Genomic DNA, 12,105 nt, shown 5'->3' with positions numbered 1-12,105 from the left:
CGCCGGTCTCGATCGTGATGGTTTCTTCGCGCCGCACTAAAGAGCCGTGCTAACGAAATCGACTGAAAATGAACTCTCGACTCTGGCCTCATCATCGGCCGATGCGAGGTGCTCTATCCGCGCCCGCCTAACAACGCCGATGCTTCCGCGCGTTGCACATCATGCACTAGAGAAGCCGTGTACAGTTTCAAAGAAATGAAAGAAACAGAAGCGGCCGACGTTGATGAATGAAGCTGATGAATCAGATATCCCCCCGTGAGTATCCTCGAAAGGCCTTTCTTTACGATCGCGGGCGTCAAGATAAATAGGTCCTCCTTTTTATTTCGCCTGATATACTCGAGCCGGCTATTCGGTGCCCCGGTATATACCGGATCGAACGCCCGGGTTAACTGCAAGATCTTCCAAAGGATTTGAGTCTTCACATGATATCCAGCCCCGACTGCACCTAAACGTCTTCTCAGGCTTATTGTTAGATAATTTTCGCTAAGTTTTAAATCGTTTCTTAAATCGATTAAGTGAATTTTCTATGATAAAGTTTAGTTTGTTTAAAGCTAATGTAATTAGTGCTATTTAATTGACAATATTTCCTATACGTCCATTATTATACCCACAATTATTGATTATCTAATTGCAGTGGATGAAAAATATTCGAGAGAAATGCAATGTTTCTAGCTGCAAAGCGTGCACACACAATGTCGTGTAAAGGGGTAACGATAATTCCCTGCACGCACGGCAATTCGTGGAGCTCGATGTCGAGTGGCGATATCGCGACAAATTATGTGGATTTTTGCGCGACCGCACGCTCGAAACTTTCGCAACCGTCATACGTCAATCGCACTTCTCGCGATTCAATCTGCCGTGCGAATTATCACGTGTCCGGTGATAACCCGCTACGCTATTCGCCGTCGTTCTATCACACGGGTATCTCCACTAATTGGGATTTCGCAGGATCGTAAGTTGAATCCGTGCAAAAAGAAAAGGAAGAAAAAAAGACACTCGCGACGGCACGGGAGAGGGCGTGGGTCCTAGCACGGTATGACGCGATAATGCGGTACGGACCCTGTCGAAGAGGAGAGGGGGGGGGAAGGGCGGAGGGGGGTCAGGGATAGCAGAGGGAAACGAAGCGGGCGAGAAAAAGAGAGACAGAGAGAGAATTGGACGCGCGAACAAGAAGAAAAGAAAGCAGACGAGGTGACGGAGAAGAAGGAAGAAGAGAGGGACGGATGGTCCTGCCGCACTGACCTTGACTAGGCCCGAAGTTGAGGTGGGTTGAGGTGCTGCCGGGCCCTCTTGTCGCGTCTACCTCTCTACCCCTCGCCCTGCCGAGGTTCTCTCTCCCGTGCCCCGCGGCACTCCGCGCGCGCCCGTCCGGCCCCACCGGGCCTGCCCTGTAGTTCTGCATTCGCAGACTCCTCCATCAAGGACATCACAAAAAGTACATTAGACGAAAACACGTTGCCATTATACCGCGGCGTACCGCGAGAGAGAAGAGCGAAAACGCTACGTCTGCGCTAAGGCCAGTTTGCACCGACACTGCAGGCCCAACGGCCCCGCCATTCGGGCCCCCGCAACACCGCCAAAAAGGCCCACGGACACATCTCCCCTGTCTCTCTATGACTACGCCTGGATTAAGTCGCGCTCGTGACTTCAATGAATTATTTCGATAGTAAATTGATAAGAAAAGTATCGATTCATATCATAAGTGCAATATTTCTTTTATTCATGCTTCAATTCTTAAACGATACATTTAAAAACATGACATTTGATATGTTAGAAAGTTCTATAAAATATAATTAAAAGTTTGCCATATCTCATTATTTTATCTATTATATTATGATTGAAATATAAAATTATTCATTAAAAATAATAATGTTGCGTTAAATATTGTTATACTATTATATATTATACTTAACGTGTGTAAATCTTGTATTGGTATTGTTTCATGGAGGAATTTTTTTATTGGCTTTTGGATATTACACGAAAAACTGATGAAGAATAATAAATTCAATCCTTGACGAAACTTACGCGAGCACAAGAATAAAATTATAAGTAGCTAGATATAGCTAGTGACCGTACAAAACATTAATAAGAATTGGAAGCTATATGATTCATCGATGTAAGAAGAATGAAAAATTCTCCATCAAATCTCCAAGAATAGCAAACGATTAATTTCGTTCTGAAAGAAAAAAATTTCTATTATAATACACAAAAATATTTTATTGTTTCAAATACGATTTTTATTTAAATCAGAAAACGAAAGATAATATCAGAATATAAATATATGAAAAATATGTTATAAGTCTTATTAATTTGCAGTCGGGGTTTGTCGCAAACCTGATTCATGGGCGTTGAAAATCCCGAGGTGGCGAAACGCGCCTTAACTACCGTCTTCTGACCCTCAAGTACACCTCACCACTCACTCTCTCAAGATCAAGGTCAGCTCTCGGGGAGATGACTGGACTCTTTAAGCGACGTACCTTTTCTTCGTTATCCGCTACGTTTCTCACTTCGACTCATATACACACAACACACACATACACACACGCGCGCATCAAGGCTCGCTGTAAAAGTATTTTACACGGAAACACTCGTGCGAGAAACGACGCGCATAACGTGAGCTTTAGCACGCAACCTTGCGAACAAGATAACAACATAAAAATCGTAATCCGTAACGGAATGCATTATTAAAATTTCTGCACTCGCGGAAATCATCGTGAAAATGTTAATCTAATTTTGATATACAACGGCTGAAAGTATTCTAAAAATAATTTTTTAGAAAAAAAAATTACTCAAAAAATATTGAAGTTTAATTAAATATAATTAAAATTGGAGCCGATTTTTAATTAAGCCAAGAATTGACCCTTTTCAGAAATTGAGCTCTAATCAAGGATACTCCTGCAAAAGAGTCTTTCCTTAACGCACATGACAATCATTTATTCTTCTTGCTGCGTTAATTCTTGGTAAACGAGCGAATGACACGCAGTTTCTCCTCGCGGCACTTTCTCATGTTCAGGCATGGGAGGGTAACGCTCGCTTACAAATCTAAATGCACGTAACGGGTAATTTACGATAATTTCGATGAGACGAAGCGTCGCGCTACCAACGGCAACGACGTCGAGGCTGCGGTTCTCGTTTTAAAGCTTTCTCCAAAGCGACCATTAAATACCTGTACTGGCTGCCGCGTACGTACCTAATCCCCAACGCACTTACACATGCACCGCATCATCTGTACACGATTCAATGGATTTATTATCTACCTCGATGTTATATCGCGCGTGGGCGACCCATCGTCGCGTCGACGTTAGCCTTCGTGACGCGGCCTAATACAGCTTTATATTTCCAAGTGATTCAGTAAGCCGGCTCAACATGAGTAACCAGTAGAGTATAATATAATATTTCATATTATTATAGCGTATATTACGATTTACAAAGCGTATCGAAAGTAACGCATCTTAATCTGGATATTTGTTCCTCTTCAGCAAAATTAAATATTCTCAATTTTTTTTTATATAAAGCAATAATATATTTTTTAATTAACGCAAACGTTATATACGATAAAATTCAGTAATTTAAAAATTTACATATTTAAAATGTAAGTATTTTTTAGTCGCCAAAATATTTGCAGCAAATAATGTGATACTCAAGTCTTTTGAAGTGGCTTTTGTGGTTTCAGCAGCATAAAATTTCTTCTTTCGAAGAAACACAATCATAGTGAAATATATAATATCGTTCTTAAACTAGCGCTTTCTAATTATATGATTTATTATAATTATATAGAAGTAGAGAGACTGATTCATAGTGGGAAGAAATGGTGAGCTAATGGTTTCACTTTTCATATATGGCGATGTATATACCTACTCACCTACATAGATCATCTCATGAAAGCTGTATACTCGACGTATCTATAAAGATGTAGAGTGTCTAATTGCATTGTCATGCAATATTATAACGATAGGACAATTTTTTATGAATTTACAATCACTTCTTCCGCAGTTAAAAAAATTTCGAAGAAAAAGATTCACCACATAAAAATTTTAGTCTTTGAAATTCGAAACAGAGACGTACAGAAGCTGCGTAGCTTGAAACTGCCGTCAAAACGCCTGCTTCTAATTATTCGGGCAGACGTCTCGCGCAATGAGCGGCAATGAGTGGCCGCCGAAAATAAATGTGTAGCTGGATTTCGCACGCCGCCCGATGAAGCTGTCGAGTTTCGTGGTAGCAAGACAACTCTGTTGACAAAACGATAGACCACGAGCCGCATTGTCAGACGGATCGATTGACGCGCTCGTCAATCTGTAAATAGAATTGATAAAACGCCCCGTCATTCCTGACGATAGGATGACTTCGCCATCGTTATTACTAGTGCCACACATCGCGTGTACATGTTTCTGCGATGATACACTCGAGAAGTCTCGTCAGGTCATTGAGATATGTTTCCCATTCAGCCAATGGTGATTTCGTTACAGTACTCTGCGATTTTATAGTACCGCAAAAGTTTATATTCTTACAATAAAAGACACATTATCAAAATTCCCAAATTATTTTTAATCATTGAATTATGTATATATATATATATATATATATATATATATAATATCGAATATATTTAGGAATTGAAATTAAATTAAATCGAACGGAGCGAATGAGTGAAACGAGAACTTTTAACGAAGCCTCCGGAAAGAAAGATACAGTTAGGTTCATCCGTCTAGTTGTACACTTGGAGAATTGAATTTTACATGAAAATATGTAAAACCGCGTACCCGTAGGCGTTGGCCACATTTCGGGCATAATTCACATCAAGTCCTTGGCATTAAATATGTAAATGCCCGACGATCGGCAACGCGGGCGTTTAATTCGTCGGTGAATCGCCAATCGCGCGGGCATCTCGTCAATTGGATTTCGAATGGCGTTCCATGAAATCATTGGCCGGTAATTAGGTTGCGCATAATGACGGCGACCAGACAAACAAGGTTCGTTTGTGCGCAAAAGGCGGACGCGGCGTTCGATTAAATTATTATTAAAGGTTGATTTGTATATTTGCGCACGACTGCAGGCATTTACATGAAATTTATACGCGGTCGATGAGATGAACGAAGGAAATGGACATTGTCGCACAATTAATGTGGGAGAGCAATCAAAATTCTTAAAAATAGATTTGTACTCAAAAGTAAAGTTTTAATACAAGTAAAGAACTTTGTAAGCTATTATTTAAGTCATAGCGCTCGTGATTAGTAACCTAGAAAATCATTTTTTTATATCTAATACATCATTAAAAAATGTAGGAAAAATAAAATAATATTCAAATAATTATACTTAATACTCGCAATTTAACTTTAAGTCACTATACCGGGGTGCAACGTACGATTTAGTGCGATTTAATCATTTCTGAAATTACATTTCTTTAAATCGTTATTTGAATATATTACGAAAATTTTTTTATTTGATTCTTGTTTATCTGTTTTTGTTAAACTTTGAAGTATTGATTTCACATATGTTGACCTAATAAATTTTTCAGTTCTGCAGTTCATATAAATCTAGCGTGAAAAAAGTTACAAACCCTGGTGTGGCGGAAAAAGGCCAAACCAAAAATACAATAGTGACCTAAAGTTAAATATATGTTCGCGGAATCTTATTGTCTTACAATTACTTCTTTATCATTTCATACTTGAACTTTACGTTTTTTAAACTTGCGTTTCGTTCGATTTTATCATTGTTCGAAATTTTATCTTTATTCGAAATGCGTATACGTCAGTAGAATTTAAACTAGATAATACAGGCGTTGTTATCGTAATTTTACACATTGTAATCGCGTGAGCAATGTTATCAACACCTATGGTAATATTTAGCATTTATGGTAAATTTAGCTACTTGTTTCCTATTTTTTTCCGGCTTATTGACATTCACAGAGTGGCGCACTGATGCATCCGCACTATTAATTCAAATACGCCCAATTAATATACATATAATTTTTTTATCGCGATGAACGCTTTTACGTAACATAAATGGAAAGCTTATGAATGGTGCAATCTGGAACAACAAATACGTAACGCATTTTGTCGGACTTTCTAACAGCGAAGGCAATTTCTAATTCTGATAAAGAATATCGCGAGGTGAAACGTCCGGGAGGTAGAGGAGGAAAACTAGAAGGCATTACAGTCGAAGTTTTCGCTTGCGCAACTTGCGCGAGTACTAACGGCAACTGCCGCGCGTACATGTATTATACGCATTTGTCGTGTACATACACGTGCTTACACGTACGCGATGGCCGATCGGGCACGTGTATGGCACTTACGTGCCAATGACTATAAACACCCGGAGCGATTGCTGAAGTAATTTGTACTGCGCGCGTGTCCGAGTACTCGCGCCACTTACAGTAATGGATATCGAGCGGATTTCGAGTACCCAAGATTCTCTGAAGCGATTTCTTGTATACGCGTCGCTTTCAGCCTCATCGTGTCGATAATAACGTTATTATCCGGCACATTGGCGCGTCACTTTGCGGATGCTAAGAAATTGAAAGGAAACGGCGTGAACGTCGCCATTACCGACCATTTTCGCCTCCTTAATGCAATACTTGATATGACGATATTTTCGGTATAATTTGCATTGCACACGAACAAATGATAAATGTGATTCTCAATTTCTTCTCGATACATACAATATTCGAAATTATTATTTTGTCTTGGGTTCCAAGCTAAAGAATTACACTTTGAACAAAATTTGATTAAGTTGAAATGTTGCTTCATCGCGCTGTCAGAACCAGTTTTAAGTAGTTGCTGATTTATTAGCCGATTCCATTTGGACGAAGTATAACTTGCGCGGGTTTATACTTTATATAGGGAGAACACCGGCAGCGATTAGAGTCGCTAAACATGAGTTAATGAGATGTGAAAGAGATTTTTTTCTCAAAAGCTATGAACAAAATAAATTTTTGAAATATTAACAAATTCTGATCATAAATTTTAAAATAATTCGATCTTTTTTATTAATTCTTACAAACGTGTTAATTTTGATTTGTATTTAGAACAATACTGCAGTTATAGTAACCATAATTCTATTATTTTTTCAACGAAAAAAAATGATGGAATTAGTCTTAAAGAAGTAATTTTTTATATGACGGTATTTCTCGATCCAATGTGGTACATTCAGGTAAATCTCTTAGAAACTCATGTCTCCAAATAACCTGCAGAGATTGTACCTTCTAAGCATCGATGTGTGCGTCGCATTAGCGCGCGTGCACCCACGCAAGCGAGGCGATGTGTTCGTGCACAACAACAGTTCATGGCTTCGCTTTTGTGTGAAGCTCGCACGAAGGTGGAGTCGGTGCTTAGAGGGCTATAAAAAGAGAAAGCTGGACGGTATCCTACTATGCGTACGCTCGTACGTACGTATCTTTACGTGTGCGCACGAATTCGAAACCTGCGTATTGGTGTAGCGGGTGTGTCGGTTGGGCACGTAAATGCGGCACGTAAAACGCACGACGCGCCTCAATCCGTCTTCTGATTCACACTTTTTAGCCACGTCTGTTAAATCCGAAACGTGTGATACTGGGATTAAACGGGTATTCAATTTATTTCGCCTATCAGAAAAGAGGAAAGAGAAAATTAAAGAAGAAATTGACTTAATTTTATTATTTACGTTTGCCAATAGGAAAATTCGCTTAAGTAATGCATTTTATTTCTATCTTTTTATATATAAAGATCTCGTGGTTATATGAGAAATCCGATGATTCTCAGCAATTTCTGCACGTTAAAGTGTATTTTCTCGAATCTATGAAATTGTTGTATCATTAGGGACATGTGCTTAGCGTACAAATCACGTTATACGTGAGTGCGAAAGAGCGCGGCCGTAAAATGCACGACACGACACGTTTATTTCTGAGAGCGTGCACACACGTTGCTTTTAACAGGCCGGTATGCCGTGCGCCTAGAGCAACGACCAGCGTAATTATCGGGTCGACTCCCACCTCTCTCACGCGTCCACGAGTCACATTATCCACGGCAATGCCACGCCGAAACCATACGGCTCCGTACGCACCGACGCGGCATAACGGTGACCCGCACACAAATTGGGCCTTTACCGGGGAAGGAAAATTATCCGTATATATAGCTTCTCGCGGCGACGCGCTATTCCTCTCGGCGTCGGATCTGTGATCATGAATAAATGACTCCTATCGTTATTTCCTTGTTCGTGATAATATGTTACGGATATTGGAGGAACGATTATTTAGAGCCGTACACATGTTGTAAAGCGAGATTTGAAACTACGAGGAGCCCGGAGACTTTGGTGGGAACTGTAAGCAGAGAGGAAAATTGGAATATTATCTTTTGATCTACGCTATAAATTTTGTTTGAAGAAACCGTGAATTATTCGAGGAGAATTGGATAGTCGCACTTACACGCGCGTATAATTTCCTCTCTTTTTAACATCAGCATACAGGACGACCTCTTACGCATTTATTTATACTTGCAAATCTTTTATGTGCTTTTCTAAATACATGCGGAATATGTAATATAATCTTCTAGCTTTTCAAATATTTCCCTCCTAGCTTAATATACTCGAATATGGAATGGAAATGAAATACTTCCCAAATGATGGAAATATTACAATGCAATTCGGTGTGCTCATTTACGTTCGTACACTCGTTTCATTTGCATCAGAATGCACTCCTGATCTTCTCGTAGACGCGACAGGGATCAGCGATCTCCTTCAATTTCACCGTGCTCGAAACGATAATCGAATACTGATCGCATCTCCGATTACAATTTCGTCGAGTATTGCCGACTCGAGTTACGCTATCTCTCCGTGGTAACCGAGTCCTCGAGCAGTTGTCGGTCGTCCTTAATCGTTCGATTGGATCTAATTCGCCTTCATGACTATCTGTGTCGCCGTCTTCGTTGTCGGTTCAAGGCCGTCGCACATTGAGGCGCGTCTAATTCGCCTCTTTGCGCGCGGCGTATCCTTTGACTGGTGGGGCCAACAAGTAAAGTAATAATCGCGCGGGCCGGACTCACGACCACGGCGCCGCTGCGAAGATTCTCTTCCCGATCTTATCGGCTCCCTGCCGAAACTTTCGGCGGCGGGTACTCTCAGGTGTCCGCCATCTGCCGCCCTACGGCGAATTTAGCACCTTATGCACTCGTGTTCACCATCGGGACGAGTTTGCTCGCCGCTTCTTCTCGGCCTGCATCGTTTGTACTAACCGGAAAAGATGAAGCTATAAATATCACAATGTATACACGTGTACTTTAGCTCTGTTACGAGCTGCTATCAAAGTTATGAGTCTTCCGCTGAATATACTCAAAGATCTTTAAATGCGGAGAAATGTCACGTTCTAACTATTCTAGTTTGTGATTTCATTTTTTAAACACAATTACACATAGCTTACTATAAAGTACGCAATATGATGAGACTAAAGAAATAGATACGCGAATAAAATATAGCGTTATAAATATTATTTCTTACACATGTCCTGACATTCCTACAATTTGAGGTAATAAAAATATCAGACGAACACGGCCTTAGGCATTTTTCTCGATCTGGTAAAACTTAAAACTACTCGCATATTATCGGTCGCCGCGGAAGCACGCAATCGGGCAAGAAATAATTTCAGGTTTTCGATAGCGATCGTCCGTTAATTTGCCGCAATAGAGAACAATTTGCGGCTCGACCTTTTTCTCTCGCGCGCGCGCGCGCGCGCGCGCGTTGCTGCAGCTGCAAGTGTCACGAAAGCGCGCGAGGTGCCTGATCTCCGCGTGTGCCGCCCTGGAAAAACTCAAAAGACGAGGTCCGCTCGTAGCACGCGCGAAACGCGGTCGTCCGTAGGGCCAGACAGAATTCTAAATCTGCCTCGAGCAGCGTGTCAAAGCGGCCTACATAGTACATTTCCGGAAGCGACAGCGGTGATGATGCAACCGCGATGAAGAAGAAGCGAAGCAGGTGCAGGTGCGCGTTAACAATGCGACCGAATAGCATACGCAGTGAAGATGAACGAGCTCGTTAGTCCTAGTCCTTTCTCTTGAACTCGTGTACGTTGCTAGATATAAAATGAATAAAATCATTAACGTAAAAGAAATATTTCTGGTATTTTTGCAGCAGAAGACTTTTTTTCATTACGCGCGCGCGCACACACAGGCATTTATTATATATTTTATGTTAGGAACGGCTAGCTCTTTCCAAATCTTTATTAATTTCTCTGTAATTTATCACGCAAATAGAGAGAATGATAATTTGATAATTTAAGAGAGAAGAACGTGATTTTATTTTGACTACGCTTGCCATGGCGATATCTCGCTCGTCATGAACATTCCGTTGCTCACGTAGTATGATAGCCGGGTTACTAGTAAATCTTATCGCGCTATAATACTCCCGGCGTCTCACTTACAATTAATGTGCGCGCTGGTGTACGGCAACGAAAATACCAGCGGAAATGCCGGCACGCTGAATAATTAAAGCGAGAAACATAACAGCGCCTAAGAGAGGCGCGCGCCATTCATCCGGCTGTTAAAGCAAAGACTTTCGGCTCTGTATATTTAGCGCGACATCGATTCCTCCTGAAGAGAGACGTCCTGCTTGATGACAGCCTTCATTATTCAAACAACACGGTGCAGAAACAATCTCTCTCTTTCTCTCTCTCTCTCTCTCTGAAATAGATCTAAGGCGCTTCTACGAAAAGAAAAAAAAACTTTGATGTTTGTGTTTTAAATGAGAAGATATAATGTCGTATTATTTATGAGAAGGCTTCAACGAGCGGGAGAGTTTTTAATTGTATTCGAGAGGATCAAGTTTTATGATATCGATGAACTAACTTTCTGTCGCTGCACTAGAGAGATTTGATAAAAAGACCTCGTAAAGCTGCATGGCATAAACAAAGACAATCGCTTTCTATCTTACTTGACTATCTTAAAAAAATATAAAACTATATATGTACATATAATTTATTTTGTTATGCATAAAGAATATACATTTTGAAAATAATCTAAAAAATTACTTGTCTTAAACGAATTATTTATAAATAAATAATTTAATTGGTTAATTAAATTTGAAAGAAGATATCTACCTAAACGACGATGCAATATTAAAACAATGGGACATTGTTTTTATCACCGAATGCAAATAATTCGAAATTGGTGTAAAGTTATGGTACAGACATCTGACAAAATTATACAAAATGTTGTTTTCAGAGGAGAACTGTTACAACATCCGTCGATAAAACAGCAGGTAGCACATCCTCCGTCAGTATACATACCGAAGGTCTGGTTAAATAGTGCTCTCCCCATTGTAACTGCTGGCACAACATACATCTACAGTTATCTCGAATATTACTTGGTTACCTGACTAAGATAATATTTCAACAGATCTTCAAAAAGACAAATTCATTTCGTTGTAGTTTCTTTTAGAATTTTTTCTGCAGTCATTATGCATGGCTAATTATATTTTTTTTTTACTTAAAGTAAAACGATTAAGCGGAAGAAAATGAAAAAGACGAAAATTAAATATAAGGAGTCTATTTACAAAAAAAAGAACTCTAATCTGATCGAATCCATGTGATCTTTATAATTATATAATCATAAAATATATATTCAACGAAAGTTTTGCATCATCAATATATATTATTTTTTTAAATAGTTTTTTCAATTATTTTATGATACTAATTGTAAATTTTGATTTTAATGATTTGTTTTAATATTAAAAAAAGTTGCAATTTTAGAATATTGGAAAAAATAAGATCTAATAATTTATTTAAGTGTCTTTTAATATCCATACAAATAGTTTATATTAAATATAATAAAAAATATATGCCCATAAGAGCCCAACGCAGGTGTCGATGCGCAATAAATCTTTATTAAATATAATAGTAATAATCAAAAGTGGAACAGACAGGCAGATTACTGAAACAAAGAATTTCAGAACATAAGAATCACATTAACAAAAACACTACGCAATCTTCTGTTATAACAGATCATCGGTTAAATATAATTGTGCACACGATTTCGATTGGGACAATATCGTTATCCTGAATGAAGAAGCTCACTTAAAAAAACGTTTCAATTCCGAGATGATACATATAAAAAAACAATCCAATGGTTTAAACCTACAAAGTGA

This window comes from Wasmannia auropunctata, unplaced genomic scaffold (assembly GCF_000956235.1).
Source record: "Wasmannia auropunctata unplaced genomic scaffold, wasmannia.A_1.0 LD336000.1, whole genome shotgun sequence".
Taxonomy (NCBI): domain Eukaryota; kingdom Metazoa; phylum Arthropoda; class Insecta; order Hymenoptera; family Formicidae; genus Wasmannia; species Wasmannia auropunctata.
The sequence above is the reverse complement of the archived record's forward strand: the minus strand, read 5'-3'. Positions refer to the sequence as shown.